This window comes from Mauremys mutica, chromosome 21, assembly GCF_020497125.1.
Source record: "Mauremys mutica isolate MM-2020 ecotype Southern chromosome 21, ASM2049712v1, whole genome shotgun sequence".
NCBI lineage: Eukaryota > Metazoa > Chordata > Testudines > Geoemydidae > Mauremys > Mauremys mutica.
In genome coordinates, this window is record NC_059092.1 from 5,573,381 (window position 1) to 5,589,194 (window position 15,814).

At 47.5% G+C, this 15,814-nt stretch overlaps 1 long non-coding RNA gene across 3 annotated transcripts in view; it reads left to right on the top strand.

Annotated features, from left to right (window-relative positions):
- The first annotated feature begins 688 nt into the window (after nt 1–688).
- LOC123354359 overlaps nt 689–15,814 on the top strand; it is a 35,274-nt gene continuing 20,148 nt past the window's right edge. The window contains exons 1-3 of one of the 3 annotated variants that reach the window (XR_006574738.1): nt 689–791; nt 947–1,006; nt 10,447–11,531. This is a non-coding gene — a long non-coding RNA (uncharacterized LOC123354359). Of the gene's footprint in view, nt 792–903; nt 1,007–8,346; nt 8,835–10,446; nt 11,532–15,814 lie in introns of those variants that run through there. The other 2 variants (XR_006574740.1, XR_006574739.1) reach the window with 2 other exon arrangements.

Sequence of the window (15,814 nt, forward strand, 5' to 3'; positions counted from 1 at the left end):
AGAAAACAGGTAGCTTTCAAAATAACTCACTTAGGGCTTCATCTGCAGCACCCTGAACTCTATGGGAACCTTGCCAGTGCCTTCAGTAGGCCTTGAATCAGGCCATGAGAACAGAATTTGGCCCGTTCCATGAAGACTTAAGTAAAACTGCCATAGCAATAAAGCCCCAAGCCTAGCAGAAGAAAGTTACCTGGTTTTCATAAGAACCCAAATCATGGCCTAGTTCAATCTGATAGATTCACCAGGTTTTACAAACCTTTCTGATGAACGTTAGCCATGTTTAAGGGGAATACCTTGCATGGGGGGCAGATGCTGAGGGAATAGCCATTGTTTCATTGGAAAGCATGAGAAACGACAGAGGTTTGCTTTGAATTTTTAGGTTTGTTCACAACAGCTGTGGGAAACAACCCCCCTGATAACTGAACCCCATGCCTTTCGCCTGGATATGTAAAACAGCAAATGCAAACATCTTATTGCTGGGGAAATGAAAGAGGCTGATGTTCTATGTTTCACTAGGTAACAGGTGGGGTTCTTTAGTGCAATTTGTACCCAAGCACAGAGAGGCTGTCAAGTGATGGAAAGGAAGGGACAACTGATTCCTTTTAGCTCTGGGGCTTGGAAAAAGAAAGGCATGTGGGCTGCAATTTTCAAAAGTGGGGACTGATTTGGGTGTGTCCAACTTGAGAAACCTTGAGCCTGACTGTCAGGAGGTGCTGAGCCCATCCATCTCTCATTGATCTCAGCTGGCACTAGCCTGTGGGTATCCAGCACCTCAGAATGTCAGACCAAATGTATCACAAGCTCAGGACCTTCTCCAAATTAAAGGCATCTATATTCAGTGTCTGGGGCTGCTGCCTGGAGTCAGTGCTGCTAGTCTTTATTTATTGTAGCAGTGTTGCTATGATTTTGTCATGAGTCTTATGACAGTTATTGTTTTCCCTTAAAGCCCCAGCTCCTGGAGTCAAGTGGAGATGTGATGCTATCAGCCTTCATCCTTAAAGAAAAAGTAAGTTTCTAGCCCTTGTGGCTGTTGAGAAAGCTTCAAAATATGACCGTAGAGCACAATAAAGGCTCAAAAAGCAGGAGGCAAATAACAATCTCTTATTTTTACATAATCTCATTATTTTAAATCCAATCTTATGCTTTTTGGTGAGCCTGACTCATGATTTTTGAACATTTGGGGTTGGCAATACTGTTGTAGGGGCTTTATAAAATGTGAGTTCTCATATCATTGAACAGAAGTGCAAATAAGTCAGGAAATCTGTGCACCTCCCGGTAAAGCAAGGGCTATATGGGTTGCAAACAAGGCCTGGAACAAACACTGGCAAAACAAAGGTTTTTCTCAAAATCAGTCTGTAAATTCAGAGGAGGAGGGGCTGAGCAGGGAGAGAGCTCCTAGCAGTCAGAAAGCCTCAGGGCTGGTAGCCACACATGTGCATAAGAAGCTATGAGCACAGGTGCCAGCCATACTGCTAGTGACCATGGGCTGATCCAAAGCCCACTGAAATCATGGGTGTTAGTTCAGGCCTTGTCTGCTCTTGTGGAGCTTTCTGGGTGGGAGCTAGAAAAGCAATCAGCATCTTCTTCCCTTTCTCAGTTACTCAGAACTGGAGAGAGGTTGTTTTTGAACAAGTGAAACATATGGTTACCAGCAGGTGAGCGAGCATGTGCTAGCTGGGGATCCAGTCGAAAAGACTGGAGGGTGTTTGGCTTGAAGTCTGCTATCTGCCATACCTACCAGTGCAGGACTAGAGTGAGATGCTCTCGCTGCTACCCTACATGAGAGCATTTCACTCAGTTGCTGCTGAACCATTTTCAGCTCATTAGGTGGGCTTAAAGCCACTTGAGATGGTTCCTTTCCCTGACACTCCTAGGTGTTGCTAGATCCATTTGGAATCATTATTAAGCAGGGTGAGGGGAATTCTGCTGTCATAGGGTGCCCTCATAGCCACCAGCTAAAAAACTTAGTACAGCAACAATATCATGGCAGTCAGTGCCTTAGCAGGCCCTGCCAGCCATCAGTCTCAGTGCTTGGAAAGGAAATAGTTTTTTATCCACCTAGCGAATGGGTAAGCTGAGGCACAGAGAGGTTCAGTGACAAACCCAATAGTGAGCCAGGAGCTGGGAATAGAGCCCCCAGGATCTTAGAGAGAGGGGAGGGTCCTTGGACTGGGGCTCAGAAGATCTGGATTGTACAGTACTTGTATCTCTGCCACAGGCTTACTGTGTAACCTGGGCTGGTCCCGTTAATCTCTCTGTGCCTTAGTTCACTGACTGTAAAAGAGGGGTGGTAATGCAAACCCATCTCAAAGGTATGCAGTGAGGTAATTGCACAGTGTTCAGACTCTAGAATGATGAAGGTCACAGCGTGCCTGGACGGCGAGACTCCCATCTCCCTTGCTCTGCCCTCTGGACCTGCTGCCACAAACCCAGCAGGTTCCTTTACACAGGAAAACCAGGTACAACCTTGTGGCTTGGCCAGGTCATGGTGATGAGCAAGGCATCGCTGCCCTAGCAGGTCTCGGCTATGGACTCAGTAGGGCAGCCCCACAGGAGAATGTGCTATTAACACCTCCAGGCTGCTCTCCAGGGGAAGGGAGAGAGAGAGGTGAGAGCAGAGTAGAGGAAACCTCTGAATCACTAAAGCAGCAAGCGCTGGCAGGGAACAACCGCTGCAAAGGAACCAACCTGCCAGAGTGAAAGGGGAAGCCAAGGAAAAGGATTGACAGTGTCTGAGGCCTCCACAGAGAAATTAGACCAGTAATTAATTCAAATGACTCCTCACCTCTCCGCGGTCTTGCCTGGAGAGGGGGAGAGATGCCTAGAATGTACTGACTCACTAATAGCAAAGCTCCTTCCTACCAGGCAGCCCTGCCTTGCTTCTCCCCGAGTCCCTGCACATGCTGCAGACACTTTCTCATCCACTCTTTTCACTGGTGAAAGTAAGAGAGGGACCGGCCCTTCCCTCACCCACCTCCCTTACCCCTTTACTCTCCATCAGGGCAGGGGAGTGGTGTGTCCGTGAACCCACAACCAGCACTGTGATGTTGCACTCCCCACAGAGTGGTGTTGAGCCTGCAATTCCTGAGCCATATTTCAGTTCCCTCATTCTACATGAGCCAGCATCTCACTCACGTTCAGAATACCCCTGGGGCCAGGCCTGAGGTACAGAGGTGAGCTCTGAACCCTCCCAACCAGTAACCAAAGCTATCTTTGCATGGAGCCATAACTGCAGGGAGGGAACTCGGGAGACTGTCACAACTTAAAGGCTTGCTCCTGCTCCCAAGTGCCCAGGACCTTGTGAGATGAGCCATTTCCTTGGTAAATCCACACACTGCCACTGATTGAACATGCACCTGCTGGGTGTCATGGCTGGACTGCAGCCTGGGAGCTGGAGCAGCTGCATCTCAGACAGTGGGAGCGCTCAGAGAACCAGAGCCAGGGGCTTTGTGTGTTGAGGGCTATTTTCAGCTCTGGCAACTGCAGTGATACCAGCCATGTAGACAGTCTCTTTGCCAGAGCTAGAGGCCGTCTCTATCAGCTGCCCCCTTTATCAGGTCAGCCCACATCTCGAGCTGTGCAGGCCACGCCCTGAGCATTGCCTAGGTTAAGGGCCAGACTGCAGCATAGAGTTTGTGGGGAACAATATGGAGCCAACCCACCCTGGCGCACAGAGGAGAAGTGCATGGGCTGCCCTCTCCACTGGATAGCACAGCTCCTCAGGCCATTGCATCTCACTCCAGGGTGCCTCGGCCCCATTGCCTCTCCCAGGGTTAATGGAAAGGGTGCAGCTCCCTCTCCTCTCTGACTTCAGTAGTGGTGCTCCCCTCTTCCTTGGCCGCATAGTAATGCGAACTCCCCCACCTCTTCCAATCTACTGCACCCACTGCTCCTCCTCCACTCCCTCAGGGGTGATGTGCACCCACAGGACTCTAGGAGACAGCAGTCCCTGGCCACAGGGACAGTGATTGACTCCAGCCCTGGAGGTACCAGTGGTGCTTATCCATGCAAGATTTACCAGTGACCCAGGGCAGTTGGCTTCCTGCCCATTGTGAAGCATATCCCTTGCTGCCCAGCAAACAGAAAAAGAGGCGGAACAAACCTTTTCCTGCTCTGCACATGCTCACCAGCCAGGTGCTCTCAGAGTCCATTGCATTTTTTTTTAATTATTTTTTTGTTTTTTACAAGGGCCTGTCCCTGCTTAGCAATGTAGAAGGCAGGAAATGCCTAGTCCACCAGTGTCCAGGAAACCAATGGGGTACGTACCCATCCCGGTCATGGCGGTTGAGTCTTGCCCAATGCTCCAAAGGCTGGTGATAAACAGAGTGCAAAGGGGTTTGTGATATGCAGACAGCTGGCATTCTGTGTGCATCACACCTCTGCTAGCTGCTTTGTTCCCTTGGTTTGCCACTGTGACAGGCGTTACAGATGCTTTTATTCATTTCAAATGGCTTCCTAGATCTGGGATTTTAAATAACAATCCACCTTACTCTTTGGTGGGGAGAGAGCATAGCCCTAGTGATCTGTGCATGGATCTGTGCAGTCTTTAACCTGTCTGAGGTCCAAATTCTGTTCTCAGCTATGCTGGTGCAAATCAGGAGCCACTTGGGATTTAACTGGTATGAGTGCAGAATTTTCCCATCTGTTGCTGTTTCCCCATCTGTAAGATGGGAGTGATGGTTGATTTAACGTAACACACAATGGGCCCTCTTGTTGGAGAGTAGTACAGCAAAGTGCTCACCACCAAAATGAAAGGAGTGCCCAGCTGGACCCACATAGACCTGAACCACATCTTATTGAAACCCCATGAACTTCATGAGCCTGAGACATGATTCTTCTCTGATGCCGTTGTGAATCAGCAGTAATGCTAGCGAGTCCCACTAGAACAAAGCCAGTGGGAGTTCGAGAAGGAGGAGGCCTATTAAGTTTACACTAGTGCCGTGAGATCAGGCTCTGCCCCTGTACGCACTGGGTATCAGTGTTATTTTGAATGGATCTTCTTCTTTTGAAAGGAGAAAAAAAGATTGGTTTGTTAGAAAACAAGACCCTCCAGTCCCTAAGGTTCCATATTTTCCTTTTCATCTCTTCCTAGGGTCCCTGCATAGAACTCCCCAGCTAGCCAAAGGAACCATGCCATCTCATCTTCTGTAGGTGCAGTTTTCTTTCAGTAATTGCTTTCCTGTGCAATGCTCACAAGTGGTCAGCAGTGTCACCTGCTTTTCTGATGCTGCCTCCAATGACAAATTGCTCACCTACAAGAAGCTCTGTGCTTTCCTGCCCCTGCAAAGAATCAAGGGCCCTTTTCCAATTACAGTAGCCACAGCTTGGCAGTGCCCTACAGATTTTTTTTCAACAAACACCCAGAAACAGAGCCAAATGCAGGCTGTGATTAGATAATAAAGCATTAAACGAATCATATAAGGTGCTAGGTGTCTGCCCTCAATTCCTATTTAAACCAGTAAGGGTTGAGGTTGCTCAGCACCTTTCAAAACTGCTCCAAAAATTTAAGAGGCGAAATAGTGGTTTCCACCAGATGTGTGCTGGGAAACAGTAGATTCATATGTGTGCCTGGAAGGACCTTTCTTTCTTCCCATCTACTGAGGCATCAGCTGATCTAGAATTATAGATTAGGGTTGGAAGGGACTCAGGAGGTTATCTAGTCCAACCCCCCGCTCAAAGCAGGACCAATCCCCAAACAGACTTTTGCCCAGATCCCTAAATGCTCCCTTGAAGGATTGAATTCACAACCTTGGGTTTAGCAGGCCAATGCTCAAACCACTGAGCTACCCAACAGGGTAGTCTAGCCTGTTGCTGGTTGGAAACCAAAATGTTGGTTCCATGGGACATTCCAAAATGGGGGAAAAAAATCATTCCAAATCAGAATGACAAGCTGAAATTTCCCATGGAATGAAAATTTGGAAACATTTCAATTTGGGACCATTTAAATATTTTATTTGGGTAGTGTCAAATAATTTCATCTTGAGAAGGTAAAAAAATTTCATTTCAGTAGTCGGTTGATTTTGTTTAGACATTTATATTATAGTGAAATATTAAATATAAAATGTTAACATTAATATTTTACTTATGGAAACAAAACAAGAAAGTTGAAACAATGTGTTTAGATTGCTCAGTGGTTTGAGCATTGGCCTGCTAAACCCAGGGTTGTGAGTTCAATCCTTGAGGAGGCCACTTAGGGATCTGGGGCAAAAATTGGTCCTGCTAGTGAAGGCAGGGGGCTGGACTTGATGACCTTTCAAGGTCCCTTCCAGTTCTAGGAGATTGGTATATCTCCAGTTATTACCTCCACCCCACTCCAAATTTTGTTCACGTATTCTGTCAAAAATGTTCAGAGCGGCTGTATTCCAGCCCAGCTAATACAAGTCACTTTCATCTCCTGGGTCAACTATGCATTGGCATAAAACTGTTCTGCTTGAGATTCAGGCAAACATGTCTGTTTATAACTGAATTTGTAAACCTCCTCTGCTTTGTGGGTGTTTCGCCTCCCCCAAGCCTAAATTTGTGGATCAATTTATTTAAACATCTCATGAAAAGTTAGTGCGGAGATGGTGGGATTTTTTAGTACACTAGCAGTTAGACTGCGCCTCAGAATCAAGCCATGTAATCTCTTAATAGTCCACGTCGAATTTTTATTTTAGGCTGCCTAAGTATATTCCAGAGGGCCTCAACTCTTAGTGTCCAGCCTAAAAGGCCACGCTTGCTCTTATCTCTACAGCACTGAGTCCTTTGTTGGGATGAATTTTCATTTGTTCTCAGTCAGATAAGCAGTATCCCTGGCACATCCACTTACTACACCCTGTCTCCCTTGACGCGTGCAGCCTGTGTGGTTAGGTCTTATCAGACTGACATGCATGAGTGCGTCTGGACACTATCCTTGGGTCTCCAGGATACTACATTAAAGACCTGCCTACTCTATATGCAGTGTTGTTAATATCCTGGGGCCAACATGGCTATAGAGAGACACGGTGGACGAGGTAATATCTTTTATTGGACCAACTTCTGGTGGTCTCTCTCACCAACAGAAGTTGGTCCAAAACTTGTCTGTATACTCCATAGATTATCATCAAGGCCCTCACCCAGAAAAGCACTTAAGCATATGCTTAATGTTAAGCCTGAGAGAGTATTCCCATTTGAAGGCAATGGAACTACTCACATGCTTAAAGTTAAGAATGTGCTTAAATGGTTCCTCAGATCAGGTCCCAGGTTTGTAACCAGAGTGACTCTACACAGACATTTGTGCCCACACAGAAATAGTTAGGGCTTGATTGTCAAACCAGGTGTGCGTTCTAACGAGGTTCTTAGGCTGGCCAGGCTGTGTTTGTACAACTGGCTTAGTCAGGGCTCCTAGCTCCCAGGTCTATGAGGGGGTGGGAAATTTCAGAGTATTGCACCATGTGAAAAACACAGGCCACGGCCCTGCTCTCACCTCCTCCCCCCATGGCCCTGGCTGGAGCAGGGGAGGACTGAGAGCTCCGTCAGGGCCACGGGGGCAGGGATGAGAACTCAACCCTGGCCAGGGTCAAGCTGTCAGCCTCTGCTGGGACTGCAGCTGCAGAGCTCTCTGTGCTGGCTGGAGCATCCCCACTACGGCCCTGCCCCACAGTCCTAGGACAGGTGGGATGCCTCCCTTAGCACCCCCGCTGTGCTGCTGACAGGGAGCCACTGGAAGTAAGTCTGTGCCCCAGCCCCATCCCCTGATCCCCCCCCAAACCTGGAATCTCTTCCTGCACCCCAAACCCCTCATCCCTGGCCCCACCCCAGAGCCTTGACCCCCACCCACATCCCAGCCCTGAGCCCCCCCAAACCTGGAGCCCCTCCTGCACCCCAAACTCCTCATCCCTGGCTCCAGCCCAGAGACCTGACCTCCTCCTGCATGCCAACTCCCTGCCCCAGCCCAAAGCCCCCTCCCATACCCTGAACCCCTCATTCCCAGCCCTAGCCCTCTCCCACACCCCCAAACCTCTCATCCCCAGCTCCGTTGGGTCACGGGCATCAACAATTTTCTTCAACAGGGCCCCAGAAAAAAAGTTTGAAAACCACTGGTGTAGATGGGGCATAAACGCACCCCATCTGATCTCATGCTTGGGACAGACTAACAAAAGGGGCCGCTTGATGCTAAACTCCAGTCAGCTTTTCCCACTCACATCTGATTGCTTATTTGAGGCATTTTACTTTTCACATGGGTCTTGGGTTGCTGAGGCCCAGAAACGACACCATGGCTCACTGCACACATGGCCTATGCAATTAGCACTCCAGGCATATGTTTACCAAAAGGAACAGTAGGTCACCTGTTCCCTGCCCTGCAGCCTGAACCGCTCAACATTTCTCTAATCGCTGATGTAATTGAGATAGACAGCTAACCAACAACTGTGGAATTCTTACACTGCGAGAGCTCACGGAGGCGACAGACACTCAGCCCCCGAGAGGGGAGTACTTTGCTACAGGATTTTTCAATTTGCAATCAAGGCTGCTATGGGAAAGGTAGAAGGAAGAAAGGCCCAGACCTTCCACAGCAGCTGTAAGTCATGACCTATGACAATGAGTGGAAAACATGCTTTGGTGATTCCTGCCAGATAACAGTAGCTCAGGGGGCTGGCTCCCCAGAATTTCAGCTTCTTGTAAGAAACAAACCAGGTCAGCAGTGAAAAGGGCGGAGGAACTTTCCAGGAGCCAATCATCCGGCTTTGGTGCTTTGTTTCATTGCTCGTGTTGGGGTACAGGGCCTGAGCTGATCAGTGCCTTTGCTCTAAGGTGTCCTGCATGCCTGTGGAGAAGGGAAAGAGCCAAAGAGGAGACTGTATCGGCTGGAATTACAGGTATGCTCAGCAGTTTGGGTTCACTTCTAGTTTTCATGTTGTTCTTGCCGAGCGTTGCAGGGAGTACGGAGTAAATGTTGTGGCAGAGGAGGGAGAAAATAGTATTTTTAGGCATTCTACTCTATGAGTATATCTCTGGGCCTAAAGACTTTGGGCCTGACTCTGCTTCCTCCATGCATCTTGTGCAGTTATCTATACCCATGCACAGTGGGTGTAAAACGATACCATTCTGATCTGGTAGCATATAGCAACTGCTTTGCTCTGGTGTCAGTCAGTGACTGCCCAGTGTGCAGGATAATAGAGACTCAAGCTCTGGGATATTGATATGGGGGCAAATATCTGTCATGCTGACCTCCTGTTGAGAAGGGAGCAGTGACAGAAAGGACTGATGTGAGGAAAACCTGCTGGGGATTTTGAGGAGCAAAAGGGAGTAGGGTTCTATTTGGGGCGGAGTGGCTGAGAAGGCAGGGACTTGAACCACTGATTTGTAATGGGGAGCTGAAAGAGGGAACAATCCCAGCTCCACTTGACTTGTTGGGCCTTGGAGAAAGGAAACTGGTGGGGTGATGAGGCAGGCACTGTTGCCAGGGGTGGCTCCAGGCCCCAGCACGCCAAGCGCGTGCTTGGGGCGGCAAGCCATGGGGGTGGCAGGCAGGCTGCCTCCCGCAGGCATGCCTGCAGCGGGTCCGCCGAAGCCACGGGACCCGCGGATCCTCTGCAGGCAAACCGCCAGAGGCAGCGTGCTTGGGGCGGCAAAATCCCTAGAGCCGCCCCTGGCTGTTGCTGTCCTAACAGTGCTGTGCTAGGTGCTAATGGAACGACATATTATGAATGTAGAGAGAAGTTGGCAGAGCTGATGAGTGCTTGTGAACAATGGGTGCGCTGGCTAAGAGTGCACATGAGGGCTATTGTGATGGGCTGGCAACTAAGCTGAGGTGCAATAGGTAGGGCACTGGACTTGGCCACCGGACTCCTGGGTTCTATTCCTGGCTTTGCCACTGATCTGCTGGGTCATCTTGGGCAAACCACTTTCCCTTCCCCTTCCCGCTCTTTGTCCATCTTGTCTGTTTAGTTTGTGAACTCTTTGGTGCTCTGTACAGCACCTAGCACAATGGGCTCCAATCTCGATTGTGAGAGTGCTACCCTAATTTAAATAATCAACAAGGTTACAAAGGTTGTTTGATATACTTCTCAAGAGCCTGGGTCTCTCTTGATTTCATTTTTCATTCTCTGTTTGATGATGCTTCTGTGGCTGGCTTGAAGCATCTGCTCCGTCTCCATTTGGATTTGGTTCTGGTGTGAAGTTTAGCAGCTGTACCTTCCTTTCATGTGTTCTCTCTCACCACCGCCGCATGTGATATTACAGCTTCCTCTATGACAGACAGTTTTGTACAAGGCAGTGTGAGCCAGAAAACACTGCAAAGCCAAACAGGCTGAAAGCTGCATTGTGATTATCTCAGACGAAGGGAGCCTGTAGGACTTGGCACTGGGCTTCTGCACAAAGCTGTGGGAGCTCAGAGGGAAAGGGCAGTTCAGTGTTCAGTTAAATCTGAACAAACCCAAATATCCTGGTGCTGGTGTTTGTTTTTCATGGCCTTTTTCCCTCCCTCAGGGCCGTTTATGGGGCTGAAGTTACATGGACTACTCTTCCTATGGTATTTCTACCCATACAGGAACTGAAATGAGATGACCACATTAGAAGATGATGAGAGGACCACATTATTTCAGCCCTGTGAACTGCTCCGTGAAGCATTACAAAAGCCAAGGGAAAAACATAAACACAAATACTAGACATACGTGTGTCCTTGAGTCAGATCTGCTCACATTTCCTACTCCACAGGGAGAGCTGGCCTGTGCATTTAGGGGAAAGCACGTTGGATTCTATTCTTTCTTGAGCACTACGAAAATTGTCAACTAATTCCTAAGGGTGAAATTGTTACTGATGAAGATGACAAAAGACGCAGTCAGAGCCCAGCTGTCTGGTCCCAGGCAGAGTCCCATCAAAACAATAATTTGCCTTGAAAAACTGGTGCAATCTGAAAAAGACTGGGTCAGATTCCCTGGTCCTTACTCAGTTCTGACTCATGGACAAAACTCCCATTGACTACAAAGGGCGGAATAAGGATTGTAGAATCTGGCTCATAGAGGGAATAAACGCAAGAACCACACACTTGTCATTTTTTACCTAGTCACTTTCCTAGCTCTAACCCCACACTAGATGTTAGTGTGGCTAAGTGATGACTCATTTCAAACATGAAGGGGGAAAAAAGATTCATCACAAGGGGAAAATCTTTTATAACCTGTCAGTATGACTCTCAGAATCCAAGCTTGCTTTGGGGAGTTAATAAACAACACCCTTAGCTTTGGGTCTAACTTTAGTGTGCCTACAAAGTATATGTGATACATTTAAAACCAATTGCACAGTGGGAGATGTGGGGGGAAGTGTTTCCTCCCGTGATTCATCCTCTCCCATCCTAGGGTCAAATGCAATGTGTCCATTGTCTCTGTGGAGACGGGCATTAACCCAGCTGATCTCTAACATCAGCGCTGAAACCTCTCTTAAAGCCAGGAGCTTCTCTGAAGGGGTAATTAAAACTCAGAGGTGCACGTGCGCTGCTGATTGGCCTGGAAATCAGATTGGGATAATGGGTTGAATGATTTAAAAAAAAAATCCTAGCAAGATTGACCAATAAACATTTTATATTGAAGCTACACCCAGCCCCCTGATGTGAAAACAACTCCCACAACCACCAGAGGTGTTTAGAGATAATGCAACATTGAGAAATACTTGATTCAAGCCCCAGAATGAGAGGAAAGAGGAAAAGCTGATAAATTCCTTTCATTGAGGGGCTTTCAAAGAACACAGGCATTATCCAAACAGCTTTCTCATATTACAATGCATCTAGTTTGTTTCCTAACAACAGTTGAACTCTCTAGGCTTGTCTTTCCTTCTCTAATTTAATTTCATGCAAGATCAGCATGTTTCTCCCCATCTCTCTTACCCACAAGCAGGTATGGACTTAGGTGTATTAAGTATGTCCACCTGGGTGGTAAGATGGTCTTGTGGTTAAGGCAATGGACTGGGTGTCATGAGAGCTGGGTTCAGTTCTTGGCTGTGCCAAAGACTTTCTGGGTGACCTTGGTCAAGTCATTTCATGTCTCTGTGCCCACCTTGGGGAAAAATGGGGATAGTAATCCTGGCTGTGTCTGTCCTGTCTATTTAGATTGTAACCTCTCCAGGGTAGGGAAAGTGCATACAGCATCTAGCACAGTGGGGCTGTGATCTCCGCTGATGCCTGGCATATAAATAGCTTTAAATAGCTTAAGTTATCGGTGCTGAATAACGTTCTGGACCAAATTCTGCTCTCCTGCTAATGTTAATGTGGAGTATCTGCATGGATTTCAGTGGGGCAGTTTGCATGCCTCGGGCTTCCGTGGGTAAGATGCGGGTCCTTAATAAAAGCGTCAGGATTTGCCCCTTTCTGAATGTAAGTGACAATATTTGGAAGAAATGCTGATTTATAAAACATGCATCTTATTATTCCTTCCTGGAGCTAATGAGAGGAGCAGAGGTGGGCCTGCCTGAGGTCAGCAGCCACTCCAAAAAAGTGGAGGAGGGGGGCAGGATTATTTCAAAAGGAAGGTAAAGTCCCAGCCTCTCAAAGGTTTCCAGCGAAGTCTTCATGGCCTCCCTTTCTCTTCCTCTAATCTGAGCTGCTTCCTGGGGGTGCAGGTGGTGCAGCAGAATTCCCAAGATGTCTGACAGGGCTGCCAAGATGAGTTTGTAGCTGTTTCTATTGGATGGTTTACATTTTGGGAAATACCTGGGTCGTCGTCATATTCAGTCTGCAGAGGACAGGGGCTGGCGATGGTTGCTGGCAAGCCTGTACCTTTTTGGTGCAGTTTATTTAGCGCCTCAACAAGATTTAACATGATTACTCTTTAAATCTTAGCCCACTATTCCGAGAGGTAGAATGTCATAAAGGTGTCTGGTAGACAGATGTTACGTTCTCTGCAAGCTGCCAGGAAAGTGTGCATCATTCCGAGCAGATATGGAAGCAGTGGCTTTGGTAGTATAAGCTACTCAGATAAAACCTATGCTGCTCTGGCTGGTGTAGGTAGACAGTGCAGAGGGCATCTTTTAGATCAGGGGTTCTCAGACTTTTGTAGTGGTGACCTCTTTCACAGCAAGCCTCTGAGTGCTACCCCCCCCTTATACATTAAAAACACCTTTTTTATATATTTAACACCATTATAAATGCTGGAGGCAAAGCAGGGTTTGGGGTGGAGGCTGACAGCTCGCAACCCCCCCATGTAATAACCTCGCGATCCCCTGAGGGGTCCCGACCCCCAGTTTGAGAGCCACTGTTTTAGACCATGGTGTTGGGATAATTGAGGCCAAGCTACAGCACTCCTTTCCTGGTTTGAGTCGTCAAAGTTAATTATTATAAGTAGGGGCGGAAATCTTCTTGGGAGGTTTTACGTCCCAGTGTTAGTGATTGGTGCAAAGACTTTAAGCCTACAGCATCCCAGGTGAGTGCCTTAACTGGCTATAGAGTCACCTTCTGTCCTCCTGAGTCTCACTAGCTCCTGGAGAAGCTGTTCCACTTTGTATAAATTATACAGTATATCAGTGAGCTAATGAGCAAGACTGACTCTATAGCCACTGGGAGTCCCCCACCCCAGAATAGCCAATTACCCGATGGTTAGGACATTCATCTCAGAGGTGGTAGACTCAGGTTTGAGTCCTTGGTCTGAACTGGGGAGATTGCAGACTGGAACCTGGATCTCCCACATCTAGCTGAGAGCTCTGACCACCAAGTTTCAGTTTCAATTAACTGGCATTTTCTGATGAAAATCTGTTTCATGAAAAATTTCCCAACCAGTTCTGCTAGTGACTCAAGGTAGTTCAGGTATGATCTTAACCAATCCCATCTCTGAATCTTCTTAGACTAGCTCAGGACTGGACAGGAATTGCCAGTGTTAGCCTCAGTCTGGGTTTCTTGTGTGAGGAAAGGTCACTGATGATGCAGCTTATGGTCTTTAGCAGTGAGAGCTTTTTGAAGACTGGAGGAGGTGCCTAGATACCACAGCAATGACAACCTATCTCTGGGCATCCTGAAGGACTTTAACCCTGACGATCCCTTTGATGGTCGGGGAAGGGAGTAGATAAGTATTACTAGACTATTTTACGGGAAAGCACGCAGCCAGATTTTTGGGGCTGGCTTTCACAAGTGTTGAGTGCCCCCAGAATCCAGCTGAATTTGTTTCATGATGGGTGCCCCAATTTAGCAGCCTCCCTTAAAAATAAATAAATGAGGTAAAACCCTATGGCCAAGGTCCCTCAAGAAGGCAACAGCAAAGTCAGGAACAGAATCCAGGAGTCCTGAGTCCCCCAGGCCTTCAATGAGATTTACATACATACTGTACATCAAGATAAAAATAAGACCAAAGTGTCTAAATATTAGAGGATTGGAGGGCTCTTGGTACAGGTCCCATGCTGCGATACCTGGGGTCAGTGGGGTAAGCTAAATGGGGATTTCCACCATGACTGAAGTTCCTGGCTTTTGTGGGTATAATTCAGCCTTTTTTCATTATCTGATCTCTGGGCTCTTTCTTTCTTTTGGTTGGTTATCTATCATATTTGACAGAGAAATTGTGATGACAAAATGCTAACACTCTTGCTCTGGGCTATTTTTAATCTACTGTAGGTGAAAGATCAGAAGGCATTTTTTGAAAGATTTATGTCGTCAGTATCCTCACGCTGAGCCAGATTGGGTAAATGGGATTTGACAAACTGCAGGACAGGAGATTTAAACTGCTGACCTCTGACCTCAAGAGTCAGAGCCACTGTATATTATCACGTTTATGTTCAGAGGCTAAATTCCTTGCTCTAAGGGAATCTCATAAATGTTTAACAGAGCTACAGAAATAGTTATTATTCAGCCTTTAAGCTTTATTGGGGTGGTCAATGGTTAAGTCTCTTTTTGGGTTGTTGTGGCATTTAGTGTAAAATATTGTGGCTAATAGTTTAAATCTTCTTGATATTTGCAGAGAGCAAGACAATTCCGTTCCCTGCCAAACAAGGACCCTGCCTACCCTAATGACAATTCAGTTCCAGCAGACTCCTGCATTGTGCTGCTCCTTTCATTGTATCACCTCCCCAAATCCCTTCCCAGCATCTCTAGAGTCTCATGTGATTCTAAACACTTCTGAATCCAAAGCACTTAAGTATAACCCATTGTCTGAAACACGGCTTTAAAATGAAGCACCTGCTTAAGTGCTTTGCTAAATTGAGTCCCAATTTCTGCAGCCCATCATGATGGGTGGGGAGGGTGAGGAAAGGATGGACACATTATAAAACCCCCATTACCATCATGAAACAAACTTTGTACCCACTACAGCTTAAATTGGTATGTTATGTCACTCAGAGGTGTGAATAAGCCACTCCCCATAGCAATGTAAGTTACACCAACTTAAGCATCAGTGTGGACAGCGCTATGTTGGCGGGAGAGCTTCTCCCACTGATATAGCTACTGCTGCGCTTGGGCCTGGAGTAATTAAGATGATGGGAGCGCTCACTCCTGTCAGCTGAGTGTCTGCACTAGGCTGTAAGCTCTGTAGTGTAGCAATAGCCTTAGTCAGCAATTGTTTGGAAATCACACATTGTGATGCCTAAGGCTCTTGGGCTATTGGCATTACTGCTGGGAGCTATACTGAAACTGAGAGAATGTGGGGAGGAGAGGAGGGCGGAGAAAAGGAAGGGAAAGAAGAGTGAGAGAGGATGGAGCAGTGGAAAGAGGATTGGGGAGGACTGCAGAGGTGGGGAGAGGCAGGCCTGAGATCCTGTGGCTGTGCCACCAAGGCTGGACTCTGCCCCTGTAGAAGACCATGATGTATCTGCCTTAGACATTGTCTAAGGCTACTCATCCAAGTGTAGCTGGTCCTCTGATCTCAGACAAGCTCCATGCAATATCTAT